The sequence below is a fragment of the Trichosurus vulpecula genome, chromosome 1, assembly GCF_011100635.1.
Source record: "Trichosurus vulpecula isolate mTriVul1 chromosome 1, mTriVul1.pri, whole genome shotgun sequence".
Taxonomy (NCBI): domain Eukaryota; kingdom Metazoa; phylum Chordata; class Mammalia; order Diprotodontia; family Phalangeridae; genus Trichosurus; species Trichosurus vulpecula.
In genome coordinates, this window is record NC_050573.1 from 321,391,349 (window position 1) to 321,419,219 (window position 27,871).

A 27,871-nucleotide genomic window follows, 5' to 3' on the forward strand; every position below is an offset into this window, starting at 1 on the left:
TATATATATACCTACATAGACACAAACATATGTATATATATGTATACACATATATATGCATATTCCTTTCAGCTACTATGATATTAAGGTCTCATGAATCATACACATCATCTTTCTATGTAGGAATGCAAACAAAACAGTTCAACTTTAGTGAGTCCCTTATGATTTCTCTTTCTTGTTTACCTTTTCATGCTTCTCTTGATTCTTGTGTTTGAAAGTAAAATTTTCTATTCAGCTCTGGTCTTTTCACTGAGAAAGCTTCAAAGTCCTCTATTTTATTGAAAACCCATATTTTGCCTTGGAGCATGATACTCAGTTTTGCTGGGTAGGTGATTCTTGGTTTTAATCCTAGCTCCATTGACCTCCAGAATATCGTATTCCAAGCCTTTTGGTCCCTTAATGTGGAAGCTGCCAGATCCTGTGTTATCCTGATTGTTTTTACACAATATTCAAATTGTTTCTTTCTGGCTGCTTGCAGTATTTTCTCCTTGATCTGGGAGCTCTGGAATTTGGTGACAATGTTCCTAGGAGTTTTCTTTTTGGGATCTATTTGAGAAGGCGATCTGTGGATTCTTTCAATTTCTATTTTACCCTCTGCTTGTAGAATATCAGGGCAATTCTCCTTGATAATTTCTTGAAAGATGATATTTAGGCTCTTTTTTTGATCATGGCTTTCAGGTAGTCCAATAATTTTTAAATTCTCTCTCCTGGATCTATTTTCCAGGTCAGTGGTTTTTCCAAGGAGATATTTCACATTGTCTTCCATTTTTTCATTCCTTTGGTTCTGTTTGATAATATCTTGATTTCTCATCAAGTCCCTAGCTTCCACTTGCTCCAATCTCATTTTTAATGTAGTATTTTCTTCAGTGGTCTTTTGGACCTCCTTTTCCTTTTGGCTAATTCTGCCTTTCAAGGCATTCTTCTCCTCATTGGCTTTTTGGAGCTCTTTTGCCATTTGAGTTAGTCTATTTTTTAAAGTGTTGTTTTCTTCAATATTTTTTTCAGTATTTTTTTGGGTCTCCTTTAGCAAGTCATTGACTTGTTTTTCATGGTTTTCTTGCATCCTTCTCATTTCTCTTCCCAATTTTTCCTCTACTTCTCTAACATGCTTTTCCAACTCCTTTTTGAGCTCTTCCATGGCCTGAGACGAGTTCATGTTTTTCTTGGAGGCTTTTGGTGTAGGCTCTTGAACTTTGTTGACTTCTTCAGGCTGTATGTTTTGGTCTTCTTTGTCACCAAAGAAAGACTCCAAAGTCTGAGACTGAATCTGGGTGCATTTTCACTGCCTGGCCATGTTCCCAGCCAACTTACTTGACCCTTGAGTTTTTTGTCAGGGTATGACTGCTTGTAGAGCAAAGAGTACTTTGTTCCAAACTTGAGGGGATGCACTGTTGATTTCAGAGCTATTTCTATATAGCCAGCTCTGCTACCCCAGCACTCCTCCTTCCTTAAGAACCACAAACCCAGACCTGATGCAAATCTTCAGCAGGCTTTTCACTCCTACTCTGATCCGCCACTTAATTCCTCTCACCACATGGGCCTGGGGCCTGAAGTAACTGCAGCTGTAGTTCTGTAGCTGCACCTCCCCCACTGCCCCTGGGGCGGTGGCTGAACTGTGAACTCTGTCACCCAAAGCTTTTCCCACTAACCTTCTCTATTGTCTTTGGTGTTTGTGGGTTTAGAAGTCTGGTAGCTTCCATTGCTCACTGATTCAGAGCGCTAGGGCCTGTCCTGCCCGGCTCCTGGTCTGGCTGGTCCTGCTGCCTCCCACGCTGAGCTCCGCTCCCCTCCACTCCGTGCGTGATAGACCTCATCCAGCGACCATCCAGGCTGTCCTGGGCTGGATCCCTGCTTCCCTCTGCTATTTTGTGGGTTCTGCAGTTTCAGAACTTGTTCAGAGCCATTTTTTATAAGTTTTTGGAGGGACATGGTGGGGAGCTCACGCAAGTCCCTGCTTTCCAGCTGCCATCTTGGCTCCACCCCCAGAAGTCTTGGCTCCACCCCTGGAAGTCAGAGTCCAATATTTTAAATTATACTATGTAGGGAATAAAAGTCATATTCAAAATATACATCGAGCAGGCTTATTCCCACTCATAAAAAACAGGGAGACTAGAAACCAGAAGGGTGGGAGAAAATTAGCCCACAAGACCTCTAAAAGGATCTTGAATGAATGTCAGTTTTGACAATTTGTTCATTGAGCTCTTTTCTGCTGTGATTCAAGTACATGTGTTTATGTATACATACAAATGCATGTGTGTGTGTGTGTGTGTGTGTGTGTGTGTGTGTGTGTGTACTTCATAATAAATGATTCAAACCTGGCAGCATTCCATTTTCTTTTACAGAGAATATTGTGTTTAAGGTATGCAATCTCTCTAAACAGCATACTATTTTGGAAAAATAAAAAGCAATCCATTTTGTCCCTCCCCATCTATCTCTTTTCTAGTTATCTTTTGATCACTCAAAAAAATTATCAATACTTCACTAAGAAATCTAGGTGTCCTCCTGACAAGTTATCCAGCCTCCAATATGTTTCCTGAGATTGTTAATCCTGGGTTAGCTTCTCTCACAGAATGATGCACTAAATGTGTTCTCCAGACCTGTGATTGTTATCATAATGAAATGTCAATATGCTTGGGAACCAACAAGTAGAATCCATGTCATAGCTGCTAACACATCTCTGAATCTACAAGGTCATGAACTACATGGGTCTGCTTTGCCAGGGAAGCTAAATACGGCAAAATGAAAGATTGAGTGTACATAAAGATAAAGAAAATTCAATCTTCCTCTGAAAGTCCCCAAGTTGCTTAAGTATCCATTGTCTGCAATAACTATGTGCCTTTAAAGTTGGAAATCAATTGTCTTTTCCCCCCAGAAGAATTCCTCTAAAAGCAGTCTTCCTAGGATGATAAAATCATTGAATCTCTAGCCCTGGTGGATCACTGCATCTTCCATTCAGTTTTGTTAGAAAGTTTGCCATTGTTGTAAGGAATTTATGGCCTGCAAGTGGCTATTGTTCATCCTTTTTTTTCTCTCCTGTATCTGCCAAAATGGAACTTCTGACTATTACCAATTTTCTTCCTTAATTCTGGGTGTATGGAATCCATAAGCATTTCTCCTCCACTTATGTGACTGTCTTTTCATTCATAGATTATACAAGAATCATTGTGTGATAAAGCATAAAAATTGAAAAAAATGATTATGAAAGTAAATTATGGGACTATCAGCAGAAAGATTATGTGTTGCAATTCAGTGAATTTCAAAAGTTGCTAGAATAACAGAATTTTAGTTAGAAAAGACTTCATAAATTAGCAGGTTGAAATTCCCATTCTTTTCCATAATGCCCACTATTGTATTCTGCATGAATATGTCACCAATAGTAATTATATATTCTCTAACTCATAAAGTGTTCTTGACAATCAAAATAGATAATAAATATTAAAAATATTATAAATTGTAAACTCTTGGGTTTCATTAGTAACATTTATTTAGTTCTATTGTGGTATGGTGAATATAAATCTGATCATGAAATAAGAAAGAGTTGGGATTAAGTTCTGCCTCTGACCCATACAGGCTGTGTAACATTTCTATTAGTTTCCCAGGAAATTTTCAAAGACTAGAAATCACAGAATAGGTATAGATCAATACGGATGGAGGGAGTTCGTTCATTCACAATTGCCTACATGAATGAAATCATTCACACACACACATACACACACACACACATATGCATACATGTACACATACATATACATGCATGTGTGTATATGTGCATATACATATGTGTGTGCGTGTGTGTATCTGTGCCTGTGTGTATATATGTATGCTCATACATATATAGACATGCACGTATACATATATGTGTATGTGTGTATACACACATATAACTATATATGCATATATGTGTTCAAAGGCACCAGAATTCTTTCTCATCATATAACATGGTAATTTCAATAAGAATTTATTTTTTCTGAATATTAAAATCAATACAAAATGCTAACTGCTTACATTATTAATGTGTAGATTTAAAATGAGATGACAATGAGTACATTTCATAAACTACAAAATATCATTAATATGAAAATGAAACAAAATCAACAATGTCAAGAGGGATCACAAGTAATTATTACATTTAATTGCCTCTTACTACTTCAAATTAAAAGTAAAAACTAGAATTATCTGCATTATTTTATTTTTAAATTTGTCATATTCAAAATAATAAATCTTTTTAAAATAATATACCTAATTATCAGGACATATACTTCTAATTCCTCACTGAACTATTATCAGAGATAGATTCCTTCCTATTGCTAAATATTTTTACTTTTCCTCGGTCATTACTCTAATCTCTTGCTTTAATTCTATTTCTATAATCTCTGCCCCACTTATGTTCTACTTTTGATCAAACATACAAAATGCAATTTATATTTACCAAACAAGTTTATCTTTACCAATAAAAATAGAAGTTTTCCTGTAATATTATCATAAAGTAGGATTAAGTCTCTATCCATTTGTATCCACTTGGTGGCAGACACGTGAACCAATGCAATTTGTCCATCAAGAAAATCTATCACTGCATTGATGTAGGGATGCTCTCCAAAATTGCAGGGACCATTAGTAAAAATAGAGGGTGTAGAATTAGTGAGGCTTTAATTTTTTTTCCTACCTTCCTCTTTCCTCATCTATATTATTATTTTTAGTTCTGAGCACCACATTTTAGTAGTTTCATTGACAGTTTCAGGAAATGTCAAGAAAATGATGTCCAGGATAGAGAGGACTTGAAAAATGCAATGCGAGGTTCGGTGGAATGAACTAAGGATTTTTGTTCTAAAGAAAAGAAGCCAAAAGGAGAACAAAATCTCTGTCCTCAAATATTTGAGGAATTCTTATGCAGAAATTAGATTTTCTTTTTCCTTTTTTTTCAGAGTGAAGAGATAGGACCAATCACTAAAAGCTATAGAAAAGTAGATGCCAAGTCAATATGATAATAAATTTTCTAAAATTTGAAAAGACTGCATCAGGAGGTGGTATTTTCTTTGATACCAGAGATCTTCATTCAGAGCATTCACAAGTCTTCCTTCAGAACTTTATTAAGCACTTATTACAGGTTTTTATATATACAGGGTACTGTGGTCATACTGCAAATACAGAGACAGAAAGGAAACATCTGCTCACCTCAAGGAACTTACATTATACTAGGGGATGTAACATATATAGAACTAAATCACTATTAAGCAATTTAATGGGGGAAAGCACATTAAAAGCACAGTAAAAAATTAAATAACAGACATACTAATGTACAGTGGTGCATCAGTGAATTGGTAGAACCATTCTGCAAAGCAATTTTGAATTATGCAAATAAAAGGACTAAAATCTTCAACCATTTTGACCCAGTGAAGTCACTACTAGGCAAATATCCTAAGGTGGTCATTCATTAAAAGAAAGTGTCTGTATATATCAAAATACTTATAGCATAACTTTTGTTGGTAACAAAGACTTTGAAACAATTTAATGACTTTTTTGGGAGGAAGTGGCTAAATGAAACATGATACATTACTTGAATGGAATATTATTTTGCTATGAGTAATGACGGACATTATAAATACAGAAAAGCATGGAAAGACACACTAAGTGATGTGCAAACAATATACATAATATCTGAAACAATTTAAATGGAAAGAACAAAAAAACAGAAAACAATCAAAACTTAATGCTCCAAAATTACAATAAACTAGCTTTTTCTTTGTGATAGGAGCAATAGATTAATCCGTTTCCCTTCCCCAGTTAAGTTAGTTTTTTTTTTTCTTTAAAAAGTCCGAAGACCTTTCTTGAGACATAGCTAGCTTCAGGAACAAAAGAAGGCTTTTTACTTCTACTTGTAGCACTCAGCAATTTGAATGTAGAAGCAGAGAAGGCTTATAAAGATCAATTACATCTGAGAATTGGCCAGATATAAAAAATAGTTGGGCAAAGGGGCAGTGGATTCACTAGGACAGTGTAGAGTTGGGCTAGTACTTTATATTGCCAACAGTGAAGAGAACAATAACATCAGAGCACTCATGATGGAAGGGGAGTAGAGAGAGTGAGGGAGAGAGAAAGAGGGAGAGATGGGAAACTGAGGATTAAGGTAAAACTCTGTCCTTTTTCTATACTGAGTAAATTATAGTCATCCAATAGTTCTCTCATATCTCATACTACATACCTTAAAATACCTTTTTGTTCATTTATGCTGTGCTTTCTTTCCCATTTCCAAGTCAGGTAGAGGGGAAAGATTGATGGAGATGGAATTATTATCAGAAAGGGAAAATTTCAAGTTCAAGACCATGGAAGTGGCATGCTTAAGGAGAATGGTGAGGTAAGAGCTTTGGCCACTCACCATTAAGTGGCTGGGGTTGAGTGAAGTGGTTTGGTTGCTCTACAGCATTGAGTAGCAGGGTGTTTAAGTGTAGTTGAACATATGAATGAAGGTAGGCATACTGCTAGTGCAGATGGTTTTGATCCAGATCCTGATTTCCTATAGAAAAGAACATAAGTATCTAAACAGAGGCATCATGGTACAGTGGGGGAAGGGAAGGGGACACTGACTGCAGAGTCAGAGACATACTCTTGAATGCCACTTCTTCCACTTGCTTCCTAGTATGACATTGAGTTTAATTGCTCAGGTTTCATTTTTCTCATTTGTAAAATGGCATCTGCTTAGATGAACTCTAAGTTAGCTTCTATCTATGATCTGCATCTAAATATTACCATATCTAAAAGAAAGGACAGGAGATCTGTGCCTCAAAGGCTATCCAGGAAAGTAAATTTCAAAGATTATATAAGAGAGTAGAATCCAATTTGTTCAGTAGAGAAAAAATATCAAGATCTATTATGTACCTTGGATCAAACAGTAACAGTCTTTGCTCTAAAGAAACCATTGCTTGACTTTTGGGATATTATCCTATATTAAATTTCCCAAAGAAGGAAATAATCATGTAGTATTCTTTGAATAATAACCTCACAGGAAATTGCAGGTCATAGAAAAAATTTTTTTAAAATGTGCTCAATTAACATAAAACTAAATTCATTTGAGCTCATAATGGACCATTGTTAGATTTTTATGAGGTAAAAAGACAATGACGGGGGCTTTGTTGCATTATACTAGGTAGAAAATTTAGAAGGTGAAAAATTCAGAAAAAAATAGTTTTAAATGCATCTAACTAGCTAAATGTTCAAGTAAATATTTTCATTGAATTCACTCTTTCTGGAGTATGAATTGATGGAAGTAACAAGTTATAATACTGTGTAGATATAGGTATAGGGATAAATCTGAAAACTGCAAAATGACTGTGAAATAGGACCAAAAAATCAACATGGTTTAATGATTAGCAAAGGGGAATCACTGATGAATTTTGAGTAAATGAGAAAAAAAAATTATTATAGAGGTATATAAATTAGATTTTTTGGACAATGGTATGGAGGGTTAATCGGAAATGGGATACACTAAAATCAGGAAAACTCATTAGTAGGTTATGGGTGTCTACAGCACTATAACATTATATATACATACATACATACATATATATATATATATATATATATATATATATATATATTTGAATAGTTAAGTTAGTCTTAATGATCAGTAAAATCAAGGTATTAGGGAAACATCATTATACATATGAAACCTCCATCAATGGAGATAGACTAGTATTCAGTCTTGGTCTCATTAACCTTGTCTCTCATAGTGACATCATAAACTTTCAAAGGTTCAGGTGTCATCTTTATAAATAATTCCCATACCCATGTCATCAATACTAGTCTCCTCTAAGCTTCAGTTGCCCATCACCAACTGCCTTTCAAATTTTTAAATTCTTACAGAAATTTCAAGCATTAACACTCTTCTGAAAGAATTAATTTAAAAAAAATCAAAAGAGAACAAATTAGTTTTATTTCCCATAAAACCCAAGCCTCTAACTTCCCGGTTTCAATTGAGAGTACTACCATTGTTCCAGATACCTAGCTTTTAAATTTTGCTGTCATCATTGATTGCTCACTTTCCAAACTTCACATACCTGATCTGTTGCCAGATATCATAAATTTACCCTCCTCAATATCTCTGTAATATAATCGTTCCTCTTCATTCAAGTGGCAACCATCTTAGTTCATGGCCTTCCTACCTCTCAAATGGACTATTCCAATAATTACCAAATTCTTTATTTACCTCATTACACTCCTCTCCAAAGTCCTCATTCACTTTTTCAGATGGAATTATTAAACTAATAGATGAAGGAAAAGCTGTGAATATAGTTTACCTAAATTTTAGTTAATGTTTTCATATCATTTCAGACTGATACTAATTAAGTCAACATGAGTACTTGTGCATAATACTTTCCATTATTTTTCATGCTTATATTTAAAAAGGATATTATTTGTTCCTGGAACTCTATTCAACTGCCATTAAAGAAGGCACACACATTACCTAATGGTTAGTAAATAATTGTTGAATTGAATTCAAAATAGAATAATTTCAAAAATAATACACAGCCCTTACCTTTTCTCATGTTTTCTTCTTACTTTTAATTTCCAGCCACCTAATCTAAAAAAATGAACAAAATTGGTAACAGTTCCATGACTTTTTTAGTTTCCTTTAGCTTCTTTAGTGAAAACCCAGAAATGCCACTTCTAAAACAGTTCAGTTTGACCTTAATTTGGATATCGTTATTTGCAAAAGATATGCATTTCACTCTCAGTTAAATAATCCTTGATTATGTAATCAATTATATAATGGTCATGGTGCATTGACTTTTAAGCTGATAACTTTTTTTTAGTCAGCCATATTTTAGGAATTTAGGTTCTTTTTGATAGGGTAGAAATGCTTAAATGTGGTCTTGTTCTCAGTTGGTTTTCTAGTTATATTCTGGATTGATTTTTTAAAGTATTATTACTATGCTTACAACTCAGGTGATTTTCATAGAAAACTTCACAAGAAGATGGGGGAGGTCTAAAATGTGGAAGAACTAAGCGATCCATACGGAAATATACCAGTTATGCTATAGTCCATTATTAATATAAATTATTTTCAAAGATAAAATGAAGAACTATTTAACTAATTTTACTGTCTTTATTAATAGCATTCAACTAGCATATCTTTGTTAAAATTGTATTTCTCTGATTTCAGTGAAAGGAGATTGTAATTAAGTTATGAGACAAAAGAGAGAAAATAACTGTTCTTTGTGTTTTAAAATTTGTTTTCATGGGGGGCAGAAGCAAGAGTAAAGGGAGGGACTCACCTGATCTCTACCAAATTATTTTCTGAACATTAAGATAATGCCTCAAAATGAATTTTGGAAAAGCAGAACAAATAAAAGGATGGGATGAAACAATTTTACTGCCCAAGACAACTAAAAAAGTTGCCAGGAAACGTCTGTTTCATTGGAGTGAAAGTGAAGCAAAGTCCAGTGCAGGCTGCACCTGGCAAACTGGCAGCAAGCCTTGGGAGGGGGCGGGGAAGTGGCGGGTGGGTGGGGTGGGGTGGGCAGAGTGACCAAATCAGCAGTTGGTTTCATGAGATCTCAGCCCACAGATGGTAAGTGGTTTGAATAACAGGTCAAAAGATGATTACAGGGGATCCTTTTCTGGAATGGGGAGGAAGAGTCAGTTGCGTTGCCCATATTTAGTTACAGGTCACAGTTCCAGAGCGAGGAGGTGCAGTAGGAGGAGCAGAGAATCTAGTCACAGTTCTAGGGTGAAAAAGAGTCCTTGAGTTTCCTCACAAACCAGAGCACAGGCCAGGAGAACAATGACCACACCTCTCCTTTGATCATACCACCTTTGAAGAACTTAAAACTTATGGAAAACCTAAAAACAAACAAACTAAATTTTGAGACAGTGCTTCCTCCAAACCAGGCACAACTTAAATATGAAGCTAAAAGACAAGAAATATATTAGAAATGTAAGTGAACGAAACAAAAAGAACCTGCTCATAGAAAGTTATTTTGGTGAGAGAAAAAGATCTAAACACAAACTCAGAAATCAACAAAATCAAAGCACCCACATCAAAAAGCATCAAAAAATGTAAATTGATCTTAAGCCCTAGAAAATCTCAAAAAAAATTCAAAAATAAAGTGAGTGGTATACGAAAAACTGGGGAAATTAATGAAAGTAACACAATAAAATCATGAAAAAAAATTCTTGATAAAGGAGACACAAAAATACTGAAGAAAATAAAAATAATACCTTTAAAAAATGAATAAGCAAAATGGTAAAAGAGGCACAAAAAACTGCTGAAGAGATTTCCTTAAAAAGCAGAATTAGTCAAAAGCAAAAAGAGGCCCAAAAATCCACTGGAGAAAAGAATTCTAAAAAACAGAATTGGTTAAGTGGAAGCTAATGACAACATGAGATATTTAAAATAAAACACAAATTCAAAATAATAAAAAGAGGAAAATGTGAAATGTCTCATCATAAAAGCAGCTGACCTGGAAAATATATTGAAGATAAATATTGTACTACCTCAAAGCCATGATCAAAGGACAGCCTTGATATCATCTTTCAAGGAATTAGCAAGGAAAACTACTCTGATTTCCTGGAACCAGATGATGAAATTGAAAGAACTTATTGATCAGCCCCTGAAAGAGTTCCAAAAATGGAACCTCCCAGGAATACTATAGGCATATTCTAAGGCTCTCAGGTCAAGGAGAAAATATTGCAAGCAGCAAGAAAGAAACAGTTAAAAAACAGTTATACTATCATGTAGAGGGGCTGGTAGGTGGCTCAGTGAGTAGAGCACTGGTCCTGGAGTCGGGAAAACCTGAGTTCAAATCTGGCCTCAGTCAGTTGGCACACTTACTAACTCTGTGACTTTGGGCAAGTCACTTAACCCCAATTGCCCTGGCTTCTTCCCTCCAAAAAAAAGTAGAAAAACTATCATGTAGGGTCATCCAGGATAAAACAAGATTTGGGAAAGGACTGGTGGGGGCTTAGAATAAGATATTCTAGAGGGCAAAGGAACTAGGATTGCAATCAAGAATCAGGTATCCACCAAAACTGGGTATAATCCTTCAGGGATAAAATTGATATTTAAAGAAATTGAGGATTTTCAAAAATTCTTGATGAAAAAATCTGAGCTGAATTAAAAAAAAATAATAATAAAATTAGATTCAAGAGAAGCATGAAAAGGTAACAGAAAAGAGAAATCATAAGTGATTCAATAAGGATAAATGGTTTGTATTGCTTCATGAAAAGATGATAGTTCTAACTATTAACAACTTTCTTCTTATTAGGGCTATTAGCAAGAATGTACATAGACAGAGGTCATGGTGTGAGATCACTATGTTGGGATGATATAAAAAATAAAGGGGTGAGAAAAAAGTATGCATTAGGAAAAAGAAAAAGGGAGATGCAGAAAATAATAAATTATTTCACATAAAAGAGGAACCTAAGAGCTTTTACAGTGGAGGGAATGGGGGAGGGGGGTTGTAGAGGTACATTTGAAAGATATTCTCATTGAAATTGGCTCAAAGAGGAAATAAGGTACACATTCAGCTGGATAGAGAAATCTATCTTACCCTACAAATGAAGAAGGAGGAAAGGGAGCAAAAAGGGTGCTGATAAAATAGAAGTTTTACTGGAAAGGTTAGTGGTCAGAATCAAAGCATTTTTGAAGAGGCACAGGTTGAAAGAAAAGAGGATAAACAGGGAAAAACTGGATGGAGGGAAATAAACAGTTAGTAATCATAACTGTGACAGTGAATGGGATAAACTCACACATAAAATGAAAGTGGATAGCAGAGTGGATTTAAAAAGCAGAATCCTGATGGTATACTTAAAGAACCCTAGAGCATAAAGCAAAAAGTTATTTGAAATAATTAACAACTTTAGCAAAATTGTAAGATATAAGATAAACCCACATAAATCATCAGCATTTCCTTATATGACCATAAAGCCCAGCAGCAAGAGATAGAAAGTGAAATTCCATTTAAAATGACTGTAAACAACATAAAATACTTAGGAATCTACCTGCCAAGACAAATCCAGGAACTGAACACAATTACATAACACTTTTCTTTTTTTATTCCTTTTTCATACTTTATTATTTAATATATTTTAGTTTTCAGCATTGATTTCCACCAGATTTTGAGTTACAAATTTTCTACCCATTTCTACCCTCCCCCTCACTCCAAGATGCCATATATTCTGATTGCCCCATTCTCCAGTCAGCCTTCCGTTCTGTCTGCCTGCTCACCCTCCCCTCCATTCCTTTTCCCCCTACTTTCTTGCATGGCAAGATACACTTCTATGCCCCATTGCCTATATATCTTATTTCCCAGTTGCATACAAAAGACAACTTTTTTTGATCATCTGCTTTTAAAACTTTGAGTTCCAAATTCTTGCCTCTCTTCTCTCCCCACCCACTCTCCCTAAGAAAGCAAGCAATTCAACACAGGCCACACATGTATCATTATGCAAAACACTCCCATAAATAGTCATGTTATGAAAGCCTAAATATTTTCCCTCCATCCTATTCTGTCTGCCTTTATTCAGTTTTCTCCCTTGACCCTGTCCCTTTGCAAAAGTATTTGCTTTTGACTACTTCTTTCCCCATCTGCCCTCCCTTCTATTCTCCTCCCTTTTATATCCCTTTCCCCCTACTTTCATGTGGGGTAAGATACCCAATTGAGTGTGTATGCTATTCCCTCCTCAAGTCAAATTCTAAGAGAGCAAGATTCACTCATTCCCCCTCACCTGCCCCCTCTTCCCTTCCAATGAACTACTTTTTCTTGCCACTTTTATGTGAGATAATTTACCTCATTCTACCTCCTCCTTTCTCCCTCTCTCAATATAGTTCTCTCTCATACCTTAATTTTATTTTATTTTTTTTAGATATCATCCCTTCATATTCAACTCACCCTGTGTCCTCTGTCTATATATATGTATATTCCTTTCAACTACCCTAATACTAAGAAAAGTCTCATGAATTACACACATCATCTTTCCATGTAGGAATGTAAGAAAAACAGTTCCACTTTAGTAAGTCCCTTATGATTTCTCTTTCTTGTTTACCTTTTCATGCTTCTCTTGATTCTTGTGTTTGAAAGTCAAATTTTCTATTCAGCTCTGGTCTTTTCACTGAGAAAGCTTGAAAGTCCTCTATTTTACTGAAAATCTATATTTTGCCTTTATACTCAGTTTTGCTGGGTAGGTGATTCTTGGTTTTAATCCTAACAACTTTGACCTCCAGAGTATCATATTCCAAGCCCTTCCATCATTTAATGTGGAAACTGCTAGATCTTGTATTATTCTGGTTATGTTTCCACAATACTCAAATTGTTTCTTTCTGGATGCTTTCAACAATTTCTCCTTGATCTGGGAGCTCTGGAATTTGGCAATAATATTCCTAAGAGGTTTCTTTTTGGGATCGCTTCAAGAGGTGATCAGTGGGTTCTTTAAATTTCTATTTCACCCTCTGGCTCTAGAATATTGGGGCAGTTTTATTTGATAATTTCTGGAAAGATGATGTCTAGGCTCTTTTTTTGAGCATGGCTTTCAGGTAGTCCAATAATTTTTAAATTGTCTCTCCTGGATCTATTCTCCAGCTCAGTGGTTTTTCCAATGAGATATTCCACATTGTCTTCCATTTTTTCATTCCTTTGGTTCTGTTTTATAATATCTTGATTTCTCATCAAGTCACTAGCTTCCACTTGCTCCAATCTAATTTTTAAGGTAGTATTTTCTTTAGTGGTCTTTTGCACCTCCTTTTCCATTTGGCTAATTCTGCCTTTCAAGGCATTCTTCTCCTCATTGACTTTTTGGAGCTCTTTTGCCATTTGGGTTAGTCTATTTTTCTAAGGTGTTAGTTTCTTCAGTATTTTTTGAGTCTCCTTTAGCAGGTCATTGATTGTTTTTCATGATTTTCTTGCATCACTCTCATTTCTCTTCCCAATTTTTCCTGCACTTCTTTTACTTGCTTTTCCAAATCCTTTTTGAGCTCCTCCATGGTCTGAGACCAGTTCATATTTTTCTTGGAGGCTTTTGATGTAGGCTCTTTGACTTTGTTGACTTCTTCTGGCTGTATGTTCTGGTCTTCTTTGTCACCAAAAATAGATTCCAAAGTCTGAGTCTGAATCTGAGTCTGCATCCTTTTTCACTGTCTGGCCATATTCCCAGCCAACTACTTTACCCTTGAGGTTTTTGTCAGTGTATGATTGCTTGTAGTGTAGCAAGTACTTTGTCCCAAGCTTTAGGGGCCAAGTGCTGCTGTTTTCAGAGATACTTCTACACAGCAAACTCTACCACACCAGCACTCCTCTTCCTCCAACAATCGCTAACCTGGACCTCAACCCAGATGCAAGCAGGCTCTCCACTCCCACTCTAATCAGTAGCTTAATTCCTCCCACCACCTGGGCCTGGGGCTAGAAGTAATCACAGCTGGTGTTCTGGAAGCAGCCCCAAAACTGCACCATCTCTGCCACCCACGGTTCTGGGGCCGACCTCCCACTCTTTTCACTCCTTTCCAGTAGTCTTTCCACTAACCTGTTTTGTTGTCTTTGGTGTTTGTGGATTGAGAAGTCTCGTAACCTCCACAGCTCACTGATTCAGGGTGCTACAGCCTGTTCTGTCTGGCTCCTAGTCTGGTTGGTCTTGGCACAGCCCATGCTGGGCTCTGCTCTGCCCTGCTCCCAGCTCCATGGAATAGACCCTTCCCAGGGACCATCCAGGCTTTCCTGGGCTGCAGCCCTGCTTCCCTCTGCCATTTCGTGGCTTCTGCAACTCTAGAATTTGTTCAGAGCCATTTTTTCAGGTGTTTGGAGGGATCTGGGGGCAAGCTTAAACAAGTCCCTGCTTTCCAGCCACCATCTTGGCTCCACCCACACTACATAACACTTTTCACAGAAATAAAGACAGATCTGAATAATTGGAAAAATATCAATTGCTTATCAGTAGGCTGAGTGAATATAATAAAAATGAAAATTCTACCTTATTTTATTTATTCAGTCCCATAAAAATCAACCTATCAAATAATTATTTTGTACAGCTAAAAAAAACAACAAAATTCACCTGGAAAAACAAAAAAGTCAAAAATATCAAGGAAATTTTAAAAAAAAGCATACAAAGAAAGGTGGCTTAGCAATACCAGATCTCAAACTGTGTTTTAAAGCAGGAATAATCAAAACTATCTGGTTATGATTAAGAAATAGAGTTGTACATCAGTGGAAGAGATTAGGTACACAAGACACAGAAGTCAATGATTATAGTAGCCTAGTGTTTAATAAACCCAAAGACTCTAGGTTTGGGGATGAGAAGTCACTATTTGACAAAAACTGCTTGGAAAACTTGGAAACAATAAGACACAAACTACGTATAAAGCAACATCTCACACTGTATACCAAGATAAGGTCAAAATGTGTGCGTGATTTATACATAAAAGATGACACCATAAGCAAATTAGTAAAGCAAGGAATACTCTACTTGTCAGATCTTTGGGGAGGGGAAGAATTCATGACAAAACAAGACCTAGAAAGCATTACAAAATGTAAAACAGATGATTTTGATTATATTATATTAAAATGCTTTTGACCAAACAAAACCAATGCAACCAAGATTAAAGGAAAACAAAAAGCAGGGAAATATTTGTTAAGTCAAATGTCTTTGATAATGGCCTCATTTCTTAAATATATAGAGAAGTGAGTCAAATTAATATGAATACAAGCCATTTTACAATTAAAAACAGTCAAAGGATATGAACAGGCAGTTTTCAGATTAAGAAATCAAAGCTATCTATAAGCATATCAAAAAGTACTCTGAATCACTTGATTAGAGAAATGCAAATTAAAACAATTGTGAGATACTACCTCACACCTATCACATTGGCTAATATGACAAAAAAGGAAAATGATCACTGTTGGAGAGGATTTGGGAAAATTGGGACACTGATGCTGTATTGGTAGAGTTGTGATCCAACCATTCTGGAGAGCAATTTGGAACTATGTCCAAAGGGAAACCAAAGTGTGCATACCCTTTGACCTAGCAATACCACTACTATATATATGTATATATATGTGTGTGTGTGTGTGTGTGTGTGTGTGTGTGTATACGTATATGTATGTATATATGTGTATATATATATGTATATTTATATATACATATATATACACACACATATACATATATAAAATGTGTGTATACATACATGTATATATACACACACACTTATATGTGTATATATGTGTATATATATATATGTGTGTGTGTGTCTGTGTGTGTGTGTTTGTGTATTCCCTTCAACTACCCTAATACTGAGAAAGGTCTCATGAGTCACAAATATCATCTTTCCATGTAGGAATGTGAACAGTTTAACTTTAATAAGTCCCTTATGATTTCTCTTTACCTCTTCATGCTTCTCTTGATTCTTGTATTTGAAATCAAATTTTCTATTTAGTTCTTGTCTTTCATTAAGAATGTTTAAAAGTCCTCTATTTCATTGAATGTCTATTTTTCCCCCAAAGTATTATACTCAGTTTTGCTAGGTAGGTTATCCTTGGTTTTAATCTTAACTCCTTTGACCTCCAGAATATCATATCACAAGCCCTTCTATCCCTTAATGTAGATACTGCTCGATCTTGTGTTATCCTGATTGTGTTACCACAACACTAGAATTGTTTCTTTCTAGCTGCTTGCAATATTTTGTCCTTGACCTGGGAATTCTGGAATTTGGCTATAATATTCCTAGGAGTTTTCCTTTTGGGATTTCTTTCAAGAGGCAATTGGTGGATTCTTTCAATTTCTATTTAACCCTCTATTTCTAGCATATCAGGGTCATTTTCCTTGATAATTCTTGAAAGATGATGTCTAGGCGATGTTTTTGATCATGGCTTTCAGGTAATGCAACAATTTTTAAATTATCTCTCCTGGATCTATTCTCCAGCTCAGTGGTTTTTCCAATTAGTTATTTCACATTGTCTTCTACTTTTTTCATTCTTTTGGTTGTCTTTTATAATTTCCTGATTTCTCATAAAGTCATTAGCTTCCATTTGCTCTATTGTAATTTTTAAGGCATTATTTTCTTCAGTGAGCTTTTGGACCTCCTTTTCTATTTGGCCAATTTTGTTTTTTTAGGGCATTCTTCCCCTCATTGCCTTTTTGAACCTATTTTCCCATTTAGGTTAGTCTATTTTTTAAAGTATTATTTTCTTAAGTATTTTTTTGGGTCTCCTTTAGCAAGCTGTTGACCCTTTTTCATGATTTTCTTGCATCCCTCTCATTTCTTTTCCCAATTTTTCCTCTACTTCTCTTGCTTGGATTTCAAAATCCTTTTTGAACTCTTCCATGGCCTGTGACCCATTTGTATTTTTCTTGGAGACTTTGATGTAGGAATTCATTGTCTTCTTCTGGCTATACATTTTGATGTTCTTTGTCACCAAAGTAAAATTCTGTAGTCTGAATTTTTTACACTGTCATGCTCATTTTCCGAGCCTATTACTTGACTTTTGAGCTCTCTGTCAAGGTATGATTCTGCTTCCAGCATGGTGAATACTCTGTCCCAGACTACAAGGGTTTTGCACTGCTGTTTTCCAAGCTACTTGTAGGCACCTGCAAATTTTTAGTTCTTCTGAAGTGGTATGATCCAAGAAGAGTTGTTTACTCCTCTACTAGTTTGTGCACTCTGCTCCGTGAGTGACCTCAAGCACTCCTTTCTGCCTTGGAACTGTTAGGAGGACTCCCTCTCCACGCCTACCCCAAGTTACACCAGTGTTTCTCCTCACCCCAGAACTGCCAGCCAGGACTGTGACCCAGATCCAAGCAGGGCAACGCAAGAGAATCCTGCCTCAGTGCCAGCAAGGAGAGAGATCCCTGCACTCTTGCTCTGATCAGATGCTTGATTCCCCAAAATCATCTGTGGGCCTGGAGTGCCAGAAATAGCTGCTGCTGCTGTTGCTGCTGCTGCTCCTGACTCAACAGCTATAGCCACCTCTGCTGCCCCAGGGCTGGAGCCGGCCTGTGCCCTTCTCTCACCCAGGGCCAACTGACCTGCTAAGTTGTCTTTGGAATTTGTGTGTTCAGAAGTCTGGAAATCACCACAGCTCAGTGATTCAGTGCCCTGAGGCTTGTTCTGCACGGTCTGCTCTGGCCTGGTCTGTGGCAGCACAGCCCACACTGTGCTGTGCTCTGCTCCCAGCACAATGTGGTAGACCTTTCCCAGTGACCATTCGGGCCATCTTGGGCTGGAGACTTGTTTCACCCTCAAATTTTGTGGTTCTGAATTTCTAGAATTTGTTTAGAGTCATTTTTTACAAGTATTTGGATGGATTTGAGGGAGAGCTCAATCAAGTCCCTGCTTTTACTCTGCCATCTTGACCCTGTCCTGATCTGTTTCTTCTTTCACAACTGTGATGAATATAGATTTTTTTTATGTGATAGCACATGTATAAACTATATCAAACTGCCTACCATTTTCAGATGAAGGGAGGGAAGACAGGGAAAGAGAAAAATTTGAAACTCAAAATCTTGTACAAATGAATGCTACAAATTTGCCTGACACGTAACTAGGGAAAAAAATAAAATACTATTAAACAACAACAACAACAAAAAGCAGAATCCTAAAATATGTTGTTTACAAGACACATACTTGAACCACAGAAACACCCAGCTTAAAGGTAAATGGTTGGAACAGAATCTATTTTGCTTCTTCCAAAATAAAAAAAAAATAAGCAAGGGTAGCAATTATTATTTCAGACAAAGCACATGTAAGAATAGATCTCATTCAAAGAGCTAAGGAAGGAAATTATGTCTTACTAAAAGGTATCATGGAGTATAAAGTAATATCAACACTAAACATATATGGACAAAAATGGTATAGCACCCAAATTCTTAAAGGTGAAGTCAAATGAGTTACAGGAGTATCTAGAAAGTAAAACTATACTACTGGAGGACTTTAACTTTCCCCTCTCAGAACTCAATAAATCTAACTAAAAGATAAACTATAAAAACATTAAGGGAATAAATACAATTTTAGAAAACCTAGATATAATAGACCAATGTAGAAAATGAAATGGGCTTAAAAGGAATATACCTTTTGGCTCACCAGTACATGGCAAGTATACAAAAATTGACCTTGTATTAGGATATAAAAACCTGAGAACTAAATGCAGAAAAATAGAAATGTTAATTCCCTTTTAAAGATCACAATGCAATAAAAATTGTACTTAAAAAGTGCTGTGGAAGCATAGAATAAAAAATAATTGGAAACTAATCTAATCCTAAAGGATGAATGGGTCAAAGAACATATCACAGAAACAATCAATAAATACATTAAAGAGAATGACAACAATGAAAAAACACACAAATATTTATGGGAAACAGGCAAATCAACGGCAGTTACTAAAAAAAATCTGTAAACACATCAATAAAATAGAGAAAGAAGAAATCAATTAATTGGACTTGAAAAAAAACCTAGAAAAAGAATAAATAAGAAATTCCTAATTAAATATCAAATTCAAAATCCCAAAAATCAAATGAAAGTAAAAATTGAAATAAAATTTTAAAAAAGCATTGAACTAATAAATAAAACAGGTAATTGCTTTTATGGAGAAAAAAACTAATAAAACAGATAAATGATTAATTTCTTTTAATTAAAAGAAAAACAGTATCAAAAATGAAAAGGGTGAATACACCACAAAGAAGATGAAATAAAGTAATCATTAGGGGTTATTTTGCTTGATTATATGTCAACAAATCGAACAACTTAAGTCAAGTGGATGACTGTTTACAAAAAATATAAATTGCCCAGATCAACAGAAGAGAAGAACAGTTAAATAACCCTGTCTTAGAAAAAGAAATTGAACAATCCATCAGATTGTTCCCCCTCCCAAAAAAAAATCACCAGGACCAGATAGATTCACATGTGAATTCTACCAAACATTTAAAGAACAATTTATTTCAATACTATGTCGACTATATGGAAACAGAGTCAAAGAAAAAGTATGAAATTTCTTTCATGAGTTAAATATAGTGCTAGTACCTAAACCAAGGAGAACAAAAACAGAGATAGAAAACTATAGACTAACCTCCATAATGAATATTAATGCAAATTTTATCTTTCCCCTTAAGGAAATTTCAGCAAGGTATCACAAATATTACCATGACCAGCTGAGATTTATACCAGTAATACAGGGCTGGTTCAATATTCAGAAAACCATTGGCATGATGAATGTTAAAAAAAAACATGTAATTGAAACAATACAATATTTTATAAAGAAAGAAAAATGCATCATTTCATTTTTTAACATGTTTAAAATCTGATATTAGTTTTCTAAGCTAAAACATAAAATTTAAGTCTTTGTGATGAAGTCAAAAAGACTTCATCAATTGTGTTAAAAAGACTGCTTTATCAGATACCAATTGTAAAGAAATCATTTCAGCTACAGGTTTCTACCACTAAAACTTTTCAGTTTGCTCCTCCTAATCTCTGTGGCAAGTGGGAAGACTGATGAAAACTAAGTTCAAACATCAGGTTTGCCACTTACTAGTTCTGTGACCTTGGATAGGTCTTAACCTTACAGTATTTTGTTTCATCATGTATAAAATGAGTGGGAGTGGGCTAGATGACTTCCAGAGTTCATTCCTCTTCTAAATGAGGTTTCTTAAACTTTTTTTTTTCCATTCACGATCCCTAAGTAAAGGCTTCTTTAACAGTTTAAGAAGTGCAGCTTAAATCATGACCTTGTAGAGATATCAATGGGAAAATTCTGAAAATCCTGGAAAGCACTTCCGAAAAGCAACAAATGGACAGAGATTGGGAATGTACCAAAGCTACCAGCTTAGAGATCGCCTCCATTTCAAGATCCCATTCTACTGAACACCATCATCCTAGATGGTGTTGCTAAATAATTAGATTCAGAGTTTTGTAATTAGGGGTACTGTGAGGTTCAAATGAGGTAATGGATTTAAGATAGTCTGACTTTCAGATACTATATGAATACTAGTTATCAGTATTAGGAGCAGCAGCAGCAAAGTATCAGCCTCCAGTCCAATGACTTTATTGTCTTAACCTTCTACCATTTTTCGAAACTCAAACTATGTTTATAGAGCAATACAAAGGTGTGCTGGGTAAATGTCTAACAATTGAGTGGAGGTTTGGAATGTATGCACACACACTTTGAAATTTAATCTGTATGCTTAACACTTCTAGAAAACCAATAAATCAAACCTTTCTATATAGTGATTGGTGATTTTCGAAATGGAAATTTTTGATTTAAAAATTTGACAGTCTTTTCTAGCACACCCCTGAGTAGGCAATGTGATTAGCTTTAACAAAGTGTACCGAAAATAGCCTACAAATGACATTAGTGAGAAAGTGGGGGTGGGGCAGGGAATTGGTGACAAGGGGAAGTATTTTCCAGAGTTAGACTTCATTCAGTAGCTACTTTTTTTAAGCAAAAAAACCCCAAACACTAAATTTTACATGAGGTAGCATCATCATATAATCACACACTATTTGAATGGGAAGGGTATTTAGAGTTCTGCCCAATACTCCCATTTTACAGATTCAGAAACTAAGGCCCGACAATTTTATTTCTATGGCTATTGGCTTGAAATAATGAGTTGAGAGGTAATAGAACCAGACAATAGGATTCATTACTCTCAATATATTCGATCAGGATTCTTTCTAGTGATATCTATTTTATGAATGAGATTGGTAATTAAAACAACTAGTAGTGAACGATAGTGACCAATTCTCAATTAGGGTTTATATCTAGTCTACAGAGACATAGCTAAAGTTTAGCCATTTTTTTTAAAATGGAAAGCATTCTGCTTTCACTACTTTAAATCCCCTGCTTGCAGTTGAACATTCAAAGAGAATTTAATGTGGGAGGCATGCCAGCTTTTGGCATTTGTGCTAACTCCTTCCATTTATCACATCATATTCCATGTAACAATGAAAAAGATTAAATGATAAAATGATGCTCCATGGCAAAAGTTCAAAGCAATAAAGAGTTATTTTCATCTGGGAATGTTGCCATCAATTCATAAAGTGCCTTTTTCTAGCTGAAAAATTTGCGCTATGCTGGCTAATGGCAAATAGGAAGTGTGTTTGTGTTTTGGTATTCAACTCCCCATCAAATTTACACCTCTAATTCGTGTTATTTTTTGCCAAAACAACATAATAAAATTATTTTGCTAACTACATACATGCCTACAGAATACATAGTGCATTCCAATAGCATTTTTCTCATATATTAGGTATTATTATACCTATAAACTCAGAAAATAATTTGAAGGAGGTGTCTTCCATAGAGTTTTATGTCTATATTGTTTTCTTCCTCTTTCTTTCTCCCTCCTTTTCATATCTCTATCCCTATAATTTATACATCTTTGGGGGGCTTTCAAAGCTGTTGGTGAGGTAGATAAATGAGAGAGATATATCTGTAGAAATAGTTATATCTATATATCGATATCTACATGTAGATAAATATAGATATATAGATATAATTATTTCTATCTATATCTCTATCATATATCAATATATATGCACTGTATTATATATGATACATTACATATACTATAGCTATAGTTGTATCTAGAATAGATATAGAAATATCTTTAGATAGCTATAAGTATCTGTAGATGGATATATATATATATATATATATATATATATATATATATATATATATTTTATTTGGCAGATTTATTGAGACAATGAAATGAAAAGATAGGGAGATGATGAAAAGATTCTAGACATGTGTACTAAGTGGCAATGGGAAATTTTCGGATTATGGTTTAACTTCTTGAACTTCTACCCTGTTCAATATCTTCCAACTAAAAATATCCTCCAACCTTGAGAACTGTCTAAGGTCATTGACATTGCTTGCTGTTCTCCTGAGTACACATGACCATGGGGACCTTCTGCAATGCATCTAAAGCTTCTGACTATGGACGGACAGCATGTCTGAAGTCAGAAAGCTATACTCAGCTAAATCAAGGTGTTGTCCTCCTGAACAGCCTTGTTGAATGCCCATCTTCCACTATGGCTAAGTAAACATTATTTGGCTAACTGTTTAGTGACCTGCAAATATCTTAATAGTCTTCCAATGCTGAACTTAAACTATGAGAGGTTCAGCTTGACCTAGATCTCACTTTCAATCAAACATATTGGGGATAGAATTTTGTTTTAAATGATGGAGTTAAAAAGTATATAAAGCTTACATAAGTATGCAGTATATATGAATATATGGAAGTGTATTTAGAATACACTAAAATAGAGGAGGGGAGAGTTTCTAGGTAAACAGCTCCAAGTCACTCAGAATCTACTTTGACAACTGCCCATGTGACCCCTGCAATAACAACATCCAGACTTTGGGGATAAAATCAATCACAGAAAGTGGACTTGTTGCCCTTTTGAACTTGTAAGAACCTCTTTATTTGGATAGAAGATTTGCTGCAATTTGAATATAAAGATGAAGAAAGGCTGTATTATGATTCCTCCATCCTCTGATTTTTCTCAGTATATATATATATATATATATATATATATATATATATATATATATATATATATATATATATATACATATATATATATATTTATATAAATTAGTACTGCTGTAGTCTGTTAGTATACATTCTAAGCTACATGTAGAATCTGAGGCCTCTCAGGGCTTATTCAGGTCCCTTGCTATTCTGATATTATATCATTATATTAAGTATATATCAGTGTGTAACTAGATTTTGGAATGATTGCCCATTGGTCAGTAGAAATGGTTCTGAAATCATAACTACGAATCCTGAAAGCTTTAGTTCTTGAAGGGTAGCATTCCTTTCCAGATCTTGAAAAGACTAGAGCTATTATGTATTTTAAGTTATCAAGGTAGTAGCCCAGGAGTCTGAACTAGATAGATGGAGCAGAGCAGGGAGAGAAAAGAGATAGAGTAAAGAAAAGAATGTCTTGAAGTGAGAATAGCAATAGACACTCTATAGGGATTAAATCATTGGAGGTTTCTCTGGGATTGGGGACGATGAGTAATGGGGACTTTAAAAAACAGATATTCATGCAATGATACAAAGATCTAGGAATGACGTAGCCAGTTTGTTACTGCCACTTTAAAAATTGAGGAAAGTCCTCTCACAATCTGTAGTCAGTGCCTTCTGCTACCATGAGCTTCTGTGCAATTTTTCTAGTTATTTCTTTTACTGTTAATATTTTCCCTGTTAGTTTATCTACTTATGGCCAAGATTATTGCACTTTCTTCTTTCTGATATCTTTGATAATTTTAGTCTTTTCCACCTTATTTTTTCTCATAGCTCATTTTCTGACTCCCTCTTTATTGATGGTAGTTTCCATGGGGCTCCTCCATTCATGATAATGAATTAGTTCACTAATAGTTAGTTAATTAATAAATAGTCCACTAGTCTAGTTTTCTGCCTCAAGTGGTTTAATTTTTTTTTTGGTGTGGAACTGGATTCTGTTAAATTCTGCTGGATTCTGAGCTCTTTTTTCTGAAGCTTAGTGGGGTGCCACATTGTTTCACAGATAACACACAGGAGGAACTGCAGGTTTTGGACTCTAGCCTCTAATAGGTTCACTCTAGACCTAGTCATACAGGAAGACAGCTTTGGAGGGGTTAATAATCAGCTTTATTCTAGTCTTCTCTTCTCTAACACAGTGTTGCTGACAATGGAATCACTACAAACTACAGAATTCCCTAATCAAGCATTTCTTAATCACCCTACAGTGAGAAGGAAAGGCAACTACCCCTACATCTGGACAGGGTCAATGGAGAAAAACACAGCTCATGCACTCCCCTAAGTCCCCTCAAGCCTCAATGGGAGGCAGGTACATGCGTTCCTCTATGCATTACCCATGGCTTCCCCTACGTCTTCCCCCACAGAATCCCCTATGGATTCCCTACTCACTGACCAGTGCCCACTTGCTTTATAGGGCAACAAAGAAGGCATCTTGCCAACATTAAGCTCACAGGTTAACTTTAGCAATATCGTTATTCTATGCAAGTGTAGTAAATATCAATTATGTCACCCCTTATCTCATGGTGCAGCCTCAGTAGGACTGTCTGTCACCATGATTCTAAGAATTACTTTCTAGGATGCTTGAGACTATTCTAGGAGTTATTATCCAACATTGGGAAACTAGACATTGCCATGGCCATGGATCCTGAGAAACTAAACTCTAAAAGGATAACAAAATCCTGCTGATACACATACACACCTCATCATGGTGTTTTTTTTCCCAGTGTTCTGTCATATTGTTGAGGTTTAGGGGTGTTGGGACCCCAAAATAGTTACACGTGGGTCCTACCTGAAATGAATTTGACCTAAGCCTTCTTTTAGCCAAAGACAAGTTTTATTTGAACACTGGTCAGGGAGGGTGTGATTTTAAAAATCCGCAATATTGGGCAGACTGAATCTTAACCATTGGCTAGACTCCTAAGAAATCTGAGCAATTTAAAGAGGGCAAGATGAATCTTATATACAGAAAGACTGTGGGAAGGATCTAGGAGTGGCCAAATAGTCTGGAGTGACTGGAAGGTAATAGAGGAGGAGCCAGAAGGGCGGGATGCCCCAGGCAAAAGCCAGGGACCTGGGTATGATGGTAATGGAATGGGAAGATCTTTCTCATCCATTAATATGCCTTTGTCACCTGCTTTGAGCCTGAGTCACATGGAGCCTATGCTGGGAGGAGCTTGCCCAAAGGGTGGAGCAGGAAGAGAGAGTGAGGCAGAGCTGGGAGAGAGCAGGCAGAGGCAGAGCAACTAGTGTGAGTGAAAATGAAAGTGACAGGAAGGGGTGGGGAGGGTTGCTTAAGGGAGCTTGTTTGTGGGGAGACCTGAGGGAGGGAAGGCTTGGGGATGGTGGTGCTCCCTGCAGTGGTAATGTATATAAACTTCTTTGTTACTATTGTGGATTTGGCTTTCTGGGTTTTGAATAAATATCCTGGTTTTATCTTTGAGAAAGAAAATGTGTTATATTTTGCGATTCAAACCTGGAAATACACTGGCATGTTCATAGCAGCTGCTGTGGGTATCACATTGGTGATATACTGGGTCATGTGGAAAAGTCCAGGGAAAGTTCTTGTGGGTGGAGTGGGGGGGGGGGCGGAGAGGGGGAAGGGTTTCCATGGTCTATACCCCATCAATACTAGCTCTATTTTTTACTTCTCTGCCTGGGCACCAGCAGGTAGTTCAGAGATCTGCTACACTGTTGCTATAGGGTGAGCATCTATAGTTTGAGGCTCTGAGGCTCTGCCAGGAAAGGGGTGGTGTGTGTTGTTTAGATCTCCTTCAAATCTGGACATGTGTCCTGCTCCTTTCCTCTGCTCTTCCATTCTCTCAGAGACCTTTTGCATACAAAATGCTGCTTTCTTGGTACTGGCTATCTTTGCAGCCCCAGTGACGTTCTGTAGCCTAGAGACAAATTCTCTACCACACTAGAAAGAGATGAGGGACACTGAACTACAGGACTGGGTTTTATTGAAAGCTTTTATATGGTGTTGTAGGGTCTATTAGTGCAATCTTGCTACCAACAATGTGGTGGAAAGTGGGGGGGGGGGTGGGGCCTGAGTGAGCTCAGGCTAGGTATAAATTCATGATTTTTTAAACCTTCTTTTGGATTTTGGATGCCCTAGATCATGGAGAAAACTGAATTTGCTTTATGTTTGTTTTTTATTTTGGAGAACTTAAAGGTTGTGGGATTCAGGAAAAAAAAAAAAAGTCAGGTCCTCCATCTTGTTGGTCACACGACCCACTCTATTTCTTAAGTTATTTCTATTTTTTCTTTTAAATTACTTTACGAAAAACATCCCATGATTGATCATAACTCCTTTGAACTGGATATCTACATTTTTTTTTTAATGCAAGAGAAAGGAAAATTGAGGAAGCCAGCTACTATCAGCAAATAGACAACTTTAAGAACAGAGATTAGTCCAAAAACTTAGGGCTTAGAATGGATATGATAATTCATATTTTATTAGTAATCTTTATTATAAGCTCTTAAATTTGAAGAGACAGAGAGACAGAGAAAGATAGAGAGAGACAGGGAGAAATTGGAAAACTAGGCTGGTATTCATTTGCCCTTAAGCTGAAGAGTAAAGCATTGTCATAACTAGGACCAAGTGTCTTACTGTTTTTAAGAGCCTCTGGGTGCCTTGGGCAGATCTGGATGTGGACTAAAGGGAAGGTCACATACTTCTTTAGACACCGAATTAGGTAAGGAAGTTTGGGGTCTGGAACAAAAAATCAACTCTTCTAGCCCTGTTTGGAGAGCTAAAAAAAAAAAAAATGCTGTGACCAGGCAAATTTTGTTACACAGTGGCACCTGCTGTTTACAGGTGAGATTCCAAATAATGTGGTATTTGGTTTTGGAGACTTTTATGGCAAAGAGAACCAATACCCTACTCTTCTGTACGACAAGGGATAATACCCTTTAAATCATGCCAACTGAGTTTATATTAGCATAAATGTTGTAATGTTCCAAGAACACTGAAAAACTTCATAAAAATGAAGCTGACCACATTTTCAGCTAATGTGGGAGTCATTCCTGCTTACTGAGGACTAGTCTTATAAGAGGTTTCTGGCTGGAGAAAAACTCCCAGGGACAAATATAAGCCTTTGTTGCTTGCTGGTGGTCCTCCAGTTATTATGGTGTATTTGGAGAGGATGTGGATTAAGGAGAAAGGGATATTAAAAGGCATTCCAGTTCACATTGGAACAAACCATTGAAAAACCCTTGAAAAGAAGATCAAAATCTGAAAGGTAAGCCCAAACATTCATTGGGGGGATGGGGGAGATGTAGATACTGTCTTGACTTTTTTGTTTAAAAAAAAGCAATAGCTTATATTTTGTATAGAGTTTATGGTCACAAAACACTTTTTACACCCATT